General features: G+C 45.7%; 1 protein-coding gene across 2 annotated transcripts in view; it reads right to left on the reverse strand.

Annotated features, from left to right (window-relative positions):
• The window catches only part of u2af1 (U2 small nuclear RNA auxiliary factor 1), a 142,139-nt gene that overhangs the window by 56,618 nt on the left and 68,383 nt on the right, over positions 1-17,138 (reverse strand). The window lies entirely within an intron of this gene.

Genomic DNA, 17,138 nt, shown 5'->3' on the forward strand with positions numbered 1-17,138 from the left:
CTGCAGCCCAGTTGAGTTATCCTGAACCTTGGCACCAGGTAGGCAACAGAGCCTTCGGGACTCTCGATCCTGGCCACAGAGAACAGTGTCTATGCCCCTAACTATACTATCTCCGATTACGACTACATTTCTCTTTTCTCCCCCCACTTGAATGGCTCCCTGTACCACGGTGCTGTGGTCAGTTTGCTCATCCTCCCTACAGTCTCTGCTCTTATCCACACAGGGAGCAAGAATCTCGAACCTGTTGGACAAGGACAAGGCTGAGACTCCTGCAACACTACCTCCTGGATCCCTCTACCTGCCTCACTCATAGTCACACCCTCCTGTCCCTGGCCAAATTCAAGGTAGTTAATCTAAGGGGTGTGACTGTCTCCTGAAAAACAGCGTCCAGGTAATTCATCCCCTCCCTTATTTTTCGCAGTGTCCGAAGCTCAGACTCCAGCTCATCAACTCTGAGCCGGAGTTCCTCGAGCAGCCAACACTTGCTACAGATGTGTTCACTAGGAACCACAATGGGGTCCACCAACTCCCACAACATGCAGGTACAACACATCGCCTGGCCCAGCATCTCTTTTATTTAATTAGATTTTAATTTGTTTTTTTAAATTTCCGACTGGTCTTTAGTTTTTAATTTGTAAAATATTTCTCCCATTCACCTTTAATCTGAAATCAATTTAGAATAGGTAATTCAACTAGCAGTTACTTACCAATGAACTTACGGTTTTCCTGTGATGTCACTCTTTTTTTCCTCTCTGTTTTTACTCCCTTAAAATACCCTCTCTCTCTCTCTGTGGTCTCCGACTCTGTTCCTTTTGGCGCGCTTTTTAAAGCTCTGCTCCCGCTGTGTTTTCTCTCTCTCTCTCTCTTTGTGTGGTCTCCTTTTGATGTGACACCTTATCAAATGCCTTCTGGAAATCTAGGTACAGTACATCCACCAGTTCACCTTTATCCACAGCACAATACTTCTTCAAAGAACTCCAATAAATTGGTTAATCATGATTTCTCTTTCCCAAAACCATGCTGACTCTGTCTGATTCCCTTGAATTTTGCCAAGTGCCCTGCCATAACATCTTTAATAATAGCCAACACTTTCTCTCCGACAGATGTTAAGCTAACTGGCCTGTAGTTTCCTTCTCTGTCTCCCTCCCTTTTTGAATAAAGGAGTTACATTCGCTATTTTCCAATCTAATGGAACCTTCCTCGAATCTAGGGAATGTTGGAAAATTAAAACCAACGCATCAACTATCTCACCAGCCACTTCTTTTAACACCCTAGGATGAAGTCCATCAGGACCCGGGGACTTGGTCAGCCCGCAGCTGCATCAAATTTGCTCAGTCCCACTTCCCTGGTGATTGTAATTTTCTTGAGTGCCTACCTCCCTTTCATTTCCTGATTTACAGCTATTTCTGGGATGTTACTTGTATCCTCCATAGTGAAGACCAGTGCAAAATACCTGTTCAATTCATCTGCCATCTCCTTACTTTCTATTATTAATTCCCCAGACTCACTTTCTATCAGACCAACGCTCACTTTGTACTCTTAAAAAAAAAATCTATAGAAACTCTTATGGTTTTATATCTCAAGCTAGCTTTCTCTCGTAATCTTAACTTTTTCCGCCTCATCAATCTTTGTCATTCTTTGCTTTTTTTTATATTGCCCAAATTTCTGACCTGCCACCCATCTTTGCGCAATTATATGCTTTTTCCTTAAGTTTGGTACTATTTTTAACTTTTTTAGTTAACCACGGATGGTGGGTCCTTCCCTTGGAATGTTTCTTTCTGGTGGGAATGTATCTATTCTGTTTATTCTGAAATATCCCCTTAAATGTCTGCCACTGCATCTCTATTGACCTATTCCTTAACCTACTTTGCAAGTTCACTTTTGCTAGTTCTGCTTTCATGTCCTCAAAATTGCACTTATTTAAGTTTAAAATACTAGTCTTAGACTCATTCTTCTCTCCCTCAAACTGAACGCAAAATTCAAACATGATCGCTGCTGCCTTCACTATAAGGTCATTAATTAATCCTATCGCGTTGCACAATACCAGGTCGAGTATAGCCTGCTCTCTGATTGGCTCCAGAATGTACTGTTCTAAGAAACTATCCTGAAAGCATTCTCTGAACTCCTCATCCAGGCTACCTCTGCCCATCTGATTTTTCCAGTCAATTTTTTTTTTTCATTCGTTCTTGGGATGTGAGCATTGCTGGCTAAGCCAGCATTTATTGCCCATCCCTAATTGCCCTTGAGGTGCCAGTGAGCTGCCTTCTTGAACCGCTGTAGTCCTTGGGGTGTAGGTATACCCACAGTGCTGTTAGGAAGGGAGTTCCGGGATTCTGACCCAGCGACAGTGAAGGAACAGCGATATAGTTCCAAGTCAGGATGGTGTGTGGCTCAGAGCGGAACTTGCAAATGGTGGTGTTCTCATGCATCTGCTGCCCTTGTCCTTCTAGGTGGCAGAAGTCACGGGCTTGGAAGGTCCTGACGAAGGAGCCTTAGTGAGCTGCTCCAGTACATCTTGTATACGGTACACATTGCCGCCACTGCGCGTCGGTGGTGGAGGGAGTGAATGTTGAAGGTGGTGGACAGGGTGCCTATCAAGCAGGCTGCTCTATCCTGGATAGTGTTGAGCTTCTTCAGTGTTGTTGGATTTGCACCCATCCAGGCAAGTGGAGTATTCCATCACACTCCTGACTTCTGCCTTGTAGATGGCGGACAGGCACTGGGGGAGACGGGAGGTGAGTTACTCGCCGCAGAATTCCCAGTCTCTGACCTGCTCTAATCAATATGTAGATTAAATTCCCCATGCTTATCGCCATACCTTTCTGACAAGCTCCCATTATTTCTTCCTTTATACCCCATCCTACCATGTGGTTACTGTTAGGTGGCCTGTATACCACTCCCACAAGTGACTTCTTGCCTTTATCATTTCTCATCTCTACCCAAACTGCTTCCACACCCTAGTTTCCTGAACTTGGGTCATCCCTCTCTATTGTGCGAATACCATTAATTAACAAAGCCACCCCTCTCCCTTTTCCTAGCTTCCTGTCCTTCCTAAATGTTATGTACCCTTCAATATTCAGGTCCCAATCTATGTTGTCCTGCAGTCATGTCTCTGTAATGGCCATCAGATCATACTTATTTATTTCTATTTGCGCTTTCAGTTCATCTTTGTTTCAAATGCTACATGTATTCAGATACAGTCTTTAGTTATGTCCTTTTATTATTTTTGTAACCTCTAGCCTTATCTGATTTACTCTTTGATATGTACTCTCTCTCCCTTCCTATCACGGTCTGTTAATATTGACCTGAAGGGGGAAAAAAATGCAGGGCTACAGGCAAAGTGCAGGAGAGTGGAACTAACTAAACTATGCTTGCAGAGAGCTGGCTCAAAGGGATGAATGGTTGCAGCACAGAAGGAAGCCATTTTACAAATCTAATCTATTCTATGATTCATTCTATGAAATTTCACAATCCTATCACAGCTGCAACTCTTCACATGAGCAGCCATCGATCTGGTTTGTAGGGCACACAGAACTTTCAAATTCGAAGTGGTAGGATCAAAGCTGTGGAAAACTCCTTGAGCAAGATTTCTTTCTTTCACTTTACTCTGAACACACTACCACCCAGCATAAAGACTGTAAATCTTCCTAGGAAAAGTCACCCACCAGAGGGCAGGGACAAAACCTCTGCAGAGGTGTCGACCAGATACAGGATTCCATTCCAAAGTACCTTTTGGAATCATTGCTGTGCAAGAGCACCAGTGTATATTGCTACAAGTGGTTCTCAGAAAAGCACCAAGAATGAACTCACTTCTATTGGACCTTTCACAGCCTCACCATGTCCCAACATGCTTCACAACCAATTTCTTTAGAAGTGTGTCAGTGTTTGAGCATCTCGCACGCTTATCCACACATATCACTACACTGAAAATCAGCTCGTTCTCCTTTGGCTGTACAATTTCCTTTTTTTATTGTCCTGAATGTACTGACTCTCCACATGGGGTACAGTGTCTGAAGGTGCTGACTCTCCCTGGGGTAGTTACTATTACTAAAGCTCTGTGTTTTTTAAATTATTCATTCATGGGATGTGAGCATCGCTGGCAAGCCAGCATTTAGTGCCCATCCCTAACTGCCCTTGAGAAAGTGCTGTTGAATCTCTTCCTTGAACCGCGCAGTCCATCTGGTGCGGGTACACCTGAAGACAGGAGCGGCGGCGGCGGCTGGCGGACCTGGGCGGAAGCTGACTCGGAGTGGGAGCTGTAAAAGAGCGCGCGGGGCTCGAGGCCCTCACTTACCTGAAGACAGGAGCGGCGGCGGCGGCTGGCGGACCTGGGCGGAAGCTGACTCGGAGTGGGAGCTGTAAAAGAGCGCGCGGGGCTCGAGGCCCTCACTTACCTGAAGACAGGAGCGGCGGCGGCGGCTGGCGGACCTGGGCGGAAGCTGACTCGGAGTGGGAGCTGTAAAAGAGCGCGCGGGGCTCGAGGCCCTCACTTACCTGAAGACAGGAGCGGCGGCGGCGGCTGGCGGACCTGCTCTCTCTCTCGGTGCACGCTGAGACTCAAAAAAAAACTTAGTGACATCACGGGAAATCAGCAAGGTGATTGGTTGGGTGTATAGCAGCTGTTAGTGCATTTAAATAGCTTAAAAAAAGGGAAAAGTTATTTTTGTTGAAAAAACCTCTAGTGATAAGGCGAGTCCTACTGAAGTGTTTTTTTAAAATTCAGTGTAACTTAAGGACTTTAGATTGTAATGGGTAGAACAAGGCCCCTAGTATAATTAGTATTTTTTAATTAAGGGAGTAACTAATTAACCTAAGGGTAAGTCATGACAGGAGAGCTCAGCCCCGTGATATGCTCCTCCTGCGCTATGTGGGAAATCAGGGACGCTTCCAGTATCCCTGACGACCATGTGTGCAGGAAGTGTATCCATCTGCAGCTACTGACTACCCACGTTATGGAGCTGGAGCCGCGGGTGGATTCACTGTGGAGCATCCGCGATGCTGAGGATGTCGTGGATAGCACGTTTAGTGAGGTGGTCACACCGCAGGTAATGGCTGCACAGGCAGAAAAGGGATGGGTGACCACCAAGCTGAGTAGTAGGTGCAGGCAGGGAGTGCAGGGGTGCCCTGTGGCCATCCCCCTCTCAAACAGATATACCGCTTTGGATACTGTTTTGGGGGGGGGGGGATGACCTCCCAGGGGAAAGCACTTGTTGGTCCTACTCTTCATCTTTATGGGAACATGTTGGCTCTGAACACTCTCTATTTCTTCTGAGTGACTCTCACTGGTCTGATGCAGACTTCCCTACAAGTAGCTGCTCCCTGTCCACTTTGGTCAGATCCTCTTTTATCATATTGAAATCAGCCTTTCCCCAATTCAGTACCTTTATTTCTGGTCCATCTTTGTCCTTCATAACTACCTTAATCTTACAGAGTTATGGTCACTATCTCCGAAATGCTCCCCCACTGACACTTCTACCACTTGTCTGGCTTCATTCCCTAGGATTAGGTCCAGTACTGCCCCTTCTCTTGTAGGCCTTTCTACTTACTGGCTCAAAAAGCTCTCCTGGATGCACTTGAAGAATTCTGCCCCCTTTAAGCCTTTTGCACTAAGACTATCCCAGTTAATATTGGGGAAGCTGAAACCCCCTATTACTACCCTGTTATTTTTACACCTCAGATTTGCCTACATATCTGCTTCTCTATCTCAAATAAAAGCAAAATACTGCAGATGCTGGAAATCTGAAACAAAAACAAGAAATGCTGGACATACTCAGCATGTCTGGCAGCATCTGTGGAGAGAGAAGCAGAGTTAACATTTCAGGTCAGTGACCCTTCATCAGAACTGCAGAGCTAGAAATGTAATGGGTTTTAAGCAAGTAATGTGGGGGTGGGGCAAGAGATAATGAATGAGGTCACAGAGAATAACTGACCAGAAGGTCATGGAGCAAAGGTAAATGGTATGTTAATAGTGTGGTAAAAGACAAAGCGTTAGTACAGAGAGGGTGTTAAGTGACAGAAAACTGAACAGCCTGGTCCCAAGCACAAACATGAAGAAAACAGTGAGTGGAAACAAACTAAAATAAAATAAACACATAAAAAAGAAAAAGAAAAAACTAAAACTAAAAATAAAAAGGGGGGCCCGTCATGCTCTGAAATTATTGAACTCAGTGCTAAGTCCAGCAGGCTGTAGTGTGCCGAATTGGTAAATGAGATGCTGTTCCTCGAGCTTGTGCTGATGGGTGACCGCTTTGCTGAACACCTCCGCTCAGTGCAAAAGCGCAACCCCGAGCTTCCGGTTGCTGGCCATTTCAACACTCCCCCCTGCTCACATCTCTGTCCTGGGATCGCTACAATGCTCCAGTGAACATTAACGCAAGCTTGAGGAACAGCAACTCATTTACCGATTCGGCACACTACAGCCTGCCGGACTGAACATTGAGTTCAATAATTTCAGAGCATGACGGAACCCCCCCCCCGCCCCCCACCTTTTCATTTTAGTTATTTTTTACGTGTTTATTCTATTTTAGTTTGTTTAATTTGTTTCTACAGTGCCTACCCACCGTTTTTTTCATGTTTGTGCTTGGGACCAGGGTGTTCAGTTTTCTGTCAATTGACACCCTCTCTGTACTAATGCTTTGTCTTTTACCACACCATTAGCCTTTGCTCCATGACCTACTGGTCAGTTATTCTCTGACCTTGTCCTATCAACACCTCTTTTGTTATCTCTTGCCCCAACCCCGCTTTACTTGCTTAAAACCCATTACAATTCTGGCTCTGCCAGTTCTGATGAAGGGTCACTGACCTGAAACATTAACTCTGTTTCTCTTTCCACAGATGCTGCCTGACCTGCTGAGTATTTCCAGCATTTCTTGTTTTTGCTCCTCTATCACTCCCTGACCATTTGGAAGCCTGTAGTACACTCATACAAGTTCAACATAACTTCCCTGCTCCTGTACGCTATCCCCCTATTAATAAAGCCCAGGATACTGTATGCTTTATTAACCACTCTCAACCCCAGAAGTGTGAGGTGATGCATTTTGGGAGGACTAACAAGGCAACGGAATATACAATGGATGGTAAGACCCTAGGAAGTACAGAAGGTCAGAGGGACATTGGTGTACTTGTCCATAGATCACTGAAGGCAGCAGAACAGGTAGATTAGGTGGTTAGGAAGGCCTATGGGATACTTGCCTTTATTAGCCGAGGCACAGAATATAAGAGCAGGGAGATTATGATGGAGCTGTATAAAATGCTAGTTAGGCCACAGCTTGGGTACTGTGTACAGTTCTTGGCACCACACTATAGGAAGGATGTGATTGCACTGGAGAGGGTGCAGAGGAGATTCACCAGGATGTTGCCTGGACTGGAGCATTTCAACTATGAAGAGAGACTGAAAAGGCTAGGGTTGTTTTCCTTAGAGCAGAGAAGGCTGAAGGGGGACCTGATTGAGGTATACAAAATTATGAGGGGCATAGATAGGTTAGATAGGAAGAAACTTTTTCCCTTAGCGGAGGGGTCAATAACCAGGGGGCATAGATTTAAGGTAAAGGACAGGAGGTTTAGAGGGGATTTGAGAAAAAAAAATTTCACCCAGAGGGTTGTTGGAATCTGCAACGCATTGCCTGAAGAGATGGTAGAGGAACCCTCACAACATTTAAATAGTATTTAGATGAGCACTTGAAACGCCACAGCATACAAGGCTCTAGGCTAAGTGCTGGAAATGGGACTCGAATAGTTAGGTGCTTGATGGCCGGCACAGACACTATGGGCCGAAGGGCCTGTTTCTGTGCTGTATGACTCTATGAACCTGCCCTGTCACCTTCAATGACTTATGCACATATACACCCTGGTCTCTCTGCTCCTGCATGCCCTTTAGAATTGTACCATTTATTTTATATTGTCTCCCCATATTCGTCCTACCAAAATGAATCACTTCACATTTCTCTGCATTGAACTTCATCTGCCACTGTGTGCCAAGAGAAAGTGTAGCAGTGACCTAGATCCAGGTCAGTAAATTTTTCTAATACTTCTGCTCAACTACATCTCATACCAGTCCAGCAGCTCACAGCTTTTGTATTTTGGATTGTATGATGCTCCTGCTGCTTGCCATACTATACAATACACCCTCTGAACCAAGACAGGCTGTCACTGAGGATCCAATTGAAACTCAACTGTCATACAATGGTGATCAGCTGATGACAGGCAGATGGGCAAGAAATGATGCAACACCCCTTCACAGAATAGAATCAGAATAGTTACAGCACAGGAAGCCATGTCCCTGCCGGTTCGCTATATCAGCCACTCACCTAGTCCCTTTCTCCGGATCCTTGCAAATTTTTTCTCTTCAGGTAATTATCCAATTTTCTTTTGAAGGCCTCCATTGACTCTGCTTCCAAACTCTCAGGCAATGCATTCCAGATCCTAACCACTCAGTCATTTACAGCATAGGTGGTGGCCATTTGGCCCATCAAGTCCATGTCAGCTCTCCACAGAGTAATCCAGTCAGTCCCACACCCCCATTCTATCCCCGTACCCTGCAAATTTAATTCCTTCAAGTTCCTATCCAATTTCCTTTTGAAATCATTGACTGTCTCCACAGCAAGTTCCAGGTCATAGGAACATAAGAGCAGGAATAGGCCATTCAGCCCATCGAGCCTGCCCCACCATTCAATATGATCATCGCTGATCTTCCATTTCAATGCCTTTTTCCCCCACACTATCCTCATATCCTCTTATGTCATTTGCATTTAGAAATCTGTCAGTCTCTGCTTTAAGCACACTCAATGACTGAACTTCCACAACCCTCTGGGGTAGAGAGTTCCAAAGATTCACAACCCACTGAGTCAGAAGTGGGGATGTTCGCTGATGGTTGTACAATGTTCAGCACCATTTATGACTCCTCAGATACTGAAGAAGTCCGTGCAGAAATGCAGCAAGACCTGGACAATATCCAGGCTTGGGCTGATAACTGGCAAGTAACATTCGTGCCACACAAGTGCCAGGCAATGACCATCTCCAACAAGAGAGAATCTAACCATCTCCCCTTGAGATTCAATGGCATTACAATTGTTGAATTCCCCACTATCACCCTGGGGATTACCATTGACTAGAAACTGAACTGGAGTAGCCATATTAACACTGTGGCTTCAAGAGCAGGTCAGAGGCTAGGAATCCTGTGGCGAGTAACTTCTCTCCTGCCTCCCCAAAGCCTGTCCACCATCTACAAGGCACAAGTCAGGAGTGTGATGGAATACTCTCCACTTGCCTGGATGGGTGCAGCTCCAACAACACAAGAAGTTCGACACCATCCAGGACAAAGCAGCCCTCTTGATTGGCTCCCCATCCACAAACATTCACTCCTTCCACCACTGGTGCACAGCAGCAGTGTGTACCATCTACAAGATACACTGCAGCAACGCACCAAGGCTGCTTCGACAGCACCTTCCAAACCTGTGACCTCTACCACCTAGAAGGATAAGGGCAGCAAATGCATGGAAACACCACCACCTGCATGTTCCCCTCCAAGCCCCACACCTTCTACTTGGAACTATATAGCCGTTCCTTCACTGTTGCTGGGTCAAAATCCTGGAACTCCCTTCCTAACAGCAATGTGGTTTAAAGCCTGGCTCGGGTATAAAATCAAAACCCGACCTGGGCCCGACCCAACAGCCAACCCAAACCCGACCCGGGCCAGTCCTTTAATTTCTTTTCATGCCCGACCCGAAAGTATCAAACATATTACAGAAACAGAAAAAAATTGTAGGTTAAAAAGAAAACATTAGCACCAGTTAATGGAAACAGCAATTAGTAGTGAAATTGGGAAATCTACATCAGTAGCACTGTGTCAAAGAGTTCCCAAACTCTGCTAGGGTGCTTAAGGTAGACAAGATAAGTCAACAAGTGCGAGGATGAGCCACCACATTACTCTTCCATTAGCAGACAGTTCAGGAACCCAGACATGGTGCTGTCAGAGCACATAACCAACTTTTGTCTGTTTTAGATCCTCTGCTACTTACAACTTTGTCTACAATATTGAGGAAGGAGGTTATCTGTAGCAGTTGTTACATTCAGGTCCCTGTACAATTTGATTAGACATAGCGGGATATTTATAGCTTAGAAACTTATGGAAATGACGCAGGATGACTAGCTGGCCCATCAAGACTGCCCCACAGCCCACAGCGGGCGGCACAGTGGCGCAGTGGTTAGCACTGCAGCCTCACAGCTCCAGCGACCCGGGTTCAATTCTGGGTACTGCCTGTGTGGAGTTTGCAAGTTCTCCCTGTGTCTGTGTGGGTTTTCTCTGGGTGCTCCGGTTTCCTCCCACAGCCAAAAGACTTGCAGGTTGGTAGGTAAATTGGCCATTATAAATTGTCCCGAGTATAGGTAGGTGGTAGGGAAATATAGGGACAGGTGGGGATGTGGTAGGAATATGGGATTAGTGTAGGATTAGTATAAATGGGTGGTTGATGGTCGGCACAGACTCGGTGGGCCGAAGGGCCCGTTTCAGTGCTGTATCTCTAAACTAAACTAAACACCAAGACAGCTGGACCATCATGGCTAGACCCTTCTTCCCTCTCCCTACCTCGCATCTAAATCTACTAGGAGTGGCAAAAAGCATAAAAAGCCTGGGCCAATGTGGGGAAAAAAACTCAGTAAATTTTCTCTCCAATGCCGTGCTGCCCTGGCAGTAGAAAACCTGTCCAGGATATTACATGGATGTCTCGGAGCGGCTGCAGGACATTCTGAAAGGGGAGGGTGAGCAGCCAGAGGTCGTGGTCCATATTGGTACTAACGACATAGGCAGGAGGAGAGATGAGGTCCTGCAAAGTGAATATAGGGAGTTAGGCAGAAGGTTAAAAAGCAGGACCTCTAGGGTTGTAATCTCAGGATTACTCCCTGTGCCATGTGCTAGTGTGGGTAGGAATAGGAGGATAAGACAAATGAATGCGTTGCTGAAGAGCTGGTGTAGGCGGGAGGGCTTCAGCTACTTGGATCATTGGTATCTCTTCTGGTGCAGAGGTGACCTGTACAAGGACGGGTTGCATCTGAACTGGAAGGGGACCAATATCCTTGCGGGGAGGTTTGCTAGTACTACTCAGGAGGGTTTAAACTAGTCTTGCAGGGGGGTGGGACCCAAAGTAGTAGTTTCTCCTATGAGATAGTTGAGGCAAATGTAGAAGTTAAGGTAAGTCCAGGAGGCAGGCTGGGCAGGGGCAGGACAGGGAGCGTGGGATATGGTAGGCTAAACTGCATTTACTTTAATGCAAGAAGCCTTACAGGTAAGGCAGATGAACTCAGAGCATGGATCGGTACATGGGATTGTGATATTGTAGCTATTACAGAAACGTGGTTGAGGGATGGGCAGGACTGGCAGCTCAATGCTCCTGAGTACCAATCCTTCCTTGGTGACAGAGGTGGAGGTAAGAGAGGAGGGGGAGTTGCACTATTGATTAGGGAGGACATCACGGCAATACTTAGAGAGGAAATCCCAGGGGGGGGAACGTCCAGCAAGGCCATATAAGTAGAACTTAGAAATAAGAAAGGGGTGATCACTTTGATGGGATTATATTATAGGCCCCCCAATAGTCAGAGGGAAGTGGAGGAGCATATATGTAGGGAAATCACAGATAGGTGTAGGAATTATAGGGTTGTAATAGTAGGTGATTTTAACTTCCCTAATATTGACTGGGCCTGCCTTAGTGCTAAGGGATCAGATGGGGAAGAATTTGTTAAGTGCGTCCAGGATAGTTTTCTGAAGCAGTATGTGGATGGCCCTACTAGAGAAGGGGTTACACTCGACCTCCTCTTAGGAAATGAAGATGGGCAGGTGGTTGATGTGTCAGTGGGGGAGCACTTTGGAACCAGTGACCATAACTATCAGCTTCAAGATAGTTATGGAAAAGGATAGGACTGGTCCTCAGGTTAAAGTCCTAAATTGGGTGAAGGCTAATTTCGATGGCATCAGACAGGAACTCTCAAAAGCTGAATGGGAGAGGCTGTTTACAGGTAAAGGGACGTCTGGCAAGTGGGAGACTTTTAAAAGTGAGATACAAAGAGTTCAGGGCTGGCATGTTCCTGTTAGATGGAAGGGCAAGGCTGGCAAGTTTAGGGAACCTTGGTTGACGAGGGATATTGAGGGTCTGGTCAGGACAAAGGAGGAGGCACATGTCAGGTATAGGCAGCTGGGATCAAGCGAGTCCCTCGAGGAGTATAGGGGATGGAGGAGTACACTTAAGGAAATTAGGAGGGTGAAAAGGGGCCATGAGATTTCCCTGGCATATAAGATAAAGGAGAATCCTAAAAGATTCTCTAAGTATATTGAGAGTAAAAGGGTAGCTACGGAGAGAGTAGGTCCCCTTAAGGATCAGTGTGGTAATCTATGTGTGGAGCCATGGGAAATGGGCGAGGTCTTAAATGAATATTTCTCGTCTATATTTACCGTGGAGGTGGTCATGGAAGCTAGTGATTCAAGGGAGGGAACAGCGATATCCTGGAGCATATCAACATTACTAAAGAGATGGTGTTGGAGGTTTTGAAGCGCATTAAGGCGGATAAATCCCCAGGGCCTGACCAGGTGTATCCTAGGATGCTATGGGAGGAGATTGCTGGGCCCCTAGCAGAGATTTTTGTATCATCGTTAGTGAGGTACCGGAAGACTGGAGGATAGCTAATGTTGTGCCTTTATTTAAGAAGGGCAGCAGGGATAAGCCAGGGAACTACAGGCCAGTGAGCCTTACATCAGTGGTGGGAAAGTTATTGGAAGGGATTCTGAGCGACAGGATTTATATGCATCTGGAAAGGCAAGGTCTGATTAGGGATAGTCAGCATGGCTTTGTACATGGGAAATCATGTCTCACGAATTTGATTGAGTTTTTTTTGAGGAGGTGACCATGAGAATTGACGAGGGCAGGGCGATGGACGTTGTCTGCATGGACTTTAGCCAGGCCTTTGACAAGGTCCCGCATGGTAGGCTGGTCCGGAAGGTTCGAACACATGGAATCCAGGGTGAGCTAGCCAATTGAATACAAAATTGGCTTGGTGATAGGGAGGCAGAGGGTGGTAGTGGAGGATTGTTTTTCAGATTGGAGGCCGGTGACCAGTGGTGTGCCGCAGGGATCAGTGCTGGGCCCTCTGTTGTTTGTCATATATATTAATGACTTGGATGTGAATGTAGGGGGCATGATTAGTAAGTTTGCAGATGACACCAAAATTGGTGGTATAGTGGACAGTGAAGAAGGTTGTCTAAGGTTACAACAGGATATCTATCAACTGGGAAAGTGGGCAAGGGAGTGGCAAATGGAATTAAACGCAGGTAAGTGTGAAGTGATGCATTCTGGGAAGTTAAACCAGGGCAGGACATATACAGTGAATGGCAGGGCCCTGGGGAGTGTTCTTGAACAGAGAGACCTTGGGGTACAAGTACATAGTTCCCTGAAAGTGGCAACACAGGTAGAAAGGGTGGTGAAGAAGGCATATGGCATGCTTGCCTTCATTGGCCGAGGCACTGAGTACAAGAGTTGGGACGTCATGTTACAGTTGTACATGACGTTGGTTAGATAGCATTTGGAGTAGTGTGTGCAGTTCTGGTCGCCGCACTGCAGGAAAGATGTGATTAAGCTAGAGAGGGTGCAGAAAAGATTCACAAGGATGTTGCCTGGTTTGGAGGGCTTGAGTTATAAAAAGAGATTGGATAGGCTGGGTCTGTTTTCCCTGGAGCGAAGGAGGCTGAGAGGGGACATGATAGAGGTATATAAAATTATGAGAGGCATCGATAGGGTAGATAGCCAGAGTCTGTTTCCCATGGTAGGGATGACTAAAGCTAGAGGACATAGATTTAAGGAGAGAGAGAGAGGAGGTTTAAAGGGGATCAAAGGGGTAAACTTTTCACACAAAGAATAGTGGGTATCTGGAATGAGCTGCCAGAGGTGGTGGTGGTGGAGGCAGGAACAGTAGCGACATTTAAGAGGCATCTGGACAGGTACTTGAATGAGCAAGGCATAGAGGGATATGGAATTAATGCAGGCAGGTGGGATTACTATAGATAGGCATTATGGTTGGCGTGGATGCAGTGGGCCAAACTGCCTGTTTCTATGCTGTACGACTATGGACCACATGTATCCTATAAAGAAACTTACCTTCTATATGGCGCAATCTTTCTCAGTCAGGAACTGATTGAGCTCCCTCTTGAAGCTGCTGAGAAAGTCAGCACCCACCACAGCAGCTGACAATGTATTCCAGCGGCTCTACATTCTCTGGTTAAAGAACCAAACATCCTGTCTTTTCCGAAGTGTACGTGGTTTGATTTTTTTTTTAAGCGCATGGGAAAGGCTTCCACTGCTATGTCCAGACTGGCCAAGAGAGTGTGGGAAAATGGCGCACTGACATGGAACACAAAAGTCCGAGTGTATCAGGCCTGTGTCCTCAGTACCTTGCTCTATGGCAGCGAGGCCTGGACAACATACGTCAGCCAAGAGCGACGTCTCAATTCATTCCATCTTCGCTGCCTCCGGAGAATATTTGGCATCAGGTGGCAGGACCGTATTTACAACACAGAAGTCCTCGAGGCGGCCAACATCCCCAGCTTATACACACTACTGAGTCAGCGGCGCTTGAGATGGCTTGGCCATGTGAGCCGCATGGAAGATGGCAGGATCCCCAAAGACACATTGTACAGCGATCTCGTCACTGGTATCAGACCCACCGGCCGTCCATGTCTCCGCTTTAAAGACGTCTGCAAACGCGACATGAAATCCTGTGACATTGATCACAAGTCGTGGGAGTCAGTTGCCAGCATTTCCCAGAGCTGGCTGGCAGTCATTAAGGTGGGGCTAAAGTGTGGCGAGTCGAAGAGACTTAGTAGTTGGTAGGAAAAAAGACAGAGGCGCAAGGGGAGAGCCAACTGTGCAACAGCCCCGACTAACAAATTTCTCTGCAGCACCTGTGGAAGAGCCCGTCACTCTAGAATTGGCCTTTATCGCCACTCCAGGCGCTGCTTCACAAACCACTGACCACCTCCAGGCGCTTATCCATTGTCTCTCGAGATAAGGAGGCCAAAGAAGACGTGGTCTGATTTTTTTTTAAGTTACGCTCATAGATGGTTTTCTCCCTGCAATGTTACTTGTCTGCTACTGTGAAACAATCTGTCGGTAAGGGGCCAAGACTTGCTTTTGAAAATCAATCAACATTACTTCTACAGCCATTATTAACTTGTTTGAAATTATCTACATTTGATGGGAAAATATTGCACTAATGATGCTAGTTTAATGTCTTCAAAATGATTTTGACATGAACCGAAGTTTCTGGAGATAGCAAATTCTCGTCACTCCCATGGAACAGAACACGAGCTCTTTGGAACCAGAGGAGTACTTCATTCAAGAAACACAAGCTATCAAGTTGAATAATATAGACTGTAACGGCAGATTAATATGTCAGGGTGTTTTAATTCATTATTGTGGAAGCTTTAGAATTTATACCTGCATGGCGGCACAGTGGTGCAGTGGTTAGCACCGCAGCCTCACAGCTCCAGGGACCCGGGTTCAATTCTGGGTACTGCCTGTGCGGAGTTTGCAAGTTCTCCCTGTGACCCCGTGGGTTTTCGCCGGGTGCTCCAGTTTTCTCCCACAGCCAAAGACTTGCAGGTGATAGGTAAATTGGCCATTGTAAATTGCCCCTAGTGTAGGTAGGTGATGGGGAATATGGGATTACTGCAGGGTTAGTATAAATGGGTTAGTATAAACGGCACAGACTCGGTGGGCCGAAGGGCCTGTTTCAGTGCTGTATCTCGAAATAAATAAATAAAAATAAATGGCCAGTGGTGATTATTCAAAATCACACCCCCCACCCCATATAGGCGGAAAAAGTGTGCACAATGCCAATTAACGTCTAGACTACATACAATAAAATTGGTTCTATGCATTTTCATTTTTAATATTTGCATTTGAAGCACTGGATTATCAAATCTAAGATAACTTGAGTATAAGTTAGTCTCTCACCCACTCGGCAATGAGAATTAAGTAAACTGGATCCTGTGTTTTGGCTTATCTCCTAATTCCTTGTGGATTTTGACCACAAGATCCATTGATGTGGTCAATGGCACTCGCTTTCAATCATAATGTGGCAGCTTCCCAGATGTACATCACACAACAGCTCCAACATGACTTTCTACATAAACAATCCCATCATGGAATTCCGTGGTAGACTAATTTTTTTGTCCTCTGTCAATAACTGGGTAGATCTAATTCTTGAAATTTTTTTTTGTAAAATTGAGACAAATCATCAACATGCTTACAACCAGGGTGGTCTGGGCAGGGCACTACAGCTATTTTTCCAAGTCTGTACTTGCAATGTTCAAACAAACGAGTTCCTAAATTATATCTTAAGCATGTGTTATGTATAAAATGAGACGTTAGTATTCCTTTAGAGGCTAGTTTTAACTTACATGACTGTTACTCAAATTAACCAGTAAATTTCATATCATTTTGGCTGCCACTATAACTGAAATATGAATGGACCTTACAATCTACGCCTGGGTTTCCTTTGGGCAGAGAAGGCAGCCTCCAACTTGTGTTATTGAATTTCATACTCTAAAGTCATTTTAAACACAATCACCGTAGAAATGCAATTCACAAAAATTTCCAGACTTAAAACCAGTCTGGAAAAATAAAACATGTCTCCACATTTTAAAACTTAAAAAAAAAAATCATATTAAAAGTTTGGTTTAAAAATGTCACACTTAAGTTTTCATACATGAATACAATATTTATATTGGGGTTTTCACATAAGTGGACATGATAAGTGGCACCAAGACTGCCAAAGCTAAACAGTACAGTCCCGCCCGATCCGACCCGAGCTCAAATGCTGGACACAGAAGGCAGAACCGACCCCGACACATAGTCGGGTTTGGGTCAGGTAGCCAGGCTTTCCTGTGGGTGTACCTAACCCACATAGACTGCAGCGGTTCAAGGCAGCTCACCATCACCTTCTCAAGCGCAATTAAGGACAAGAAATAAATGCTGGCCTGGCCAGCGATGCCCACATCTCATGAACCAATTAAAAAAAAAAGCCCTTCATCCCTGGAATTAGTCGAGTGAGCCTTCTCCGAACTGCTTCACACGCCATTATATCCTTTTTCAAATAAG

This window comes from Heterodontus francisci, chromosome 10 (assembly GCF_036365525.1).
Source record: "Heterodontus francisci isolate sHetFra1 chromosome 10, sHetFra1.hap1, whole genome shotgun sequence".
In the NCBI taxonomy this organism is placed as follows: domain Eukaryota; kingdom Metazoa; phylum Chordata; class Chondrichthyes; order Heterodontiformes; family Heterodontidae; genus Heterodontus; species Heterodontus francisci.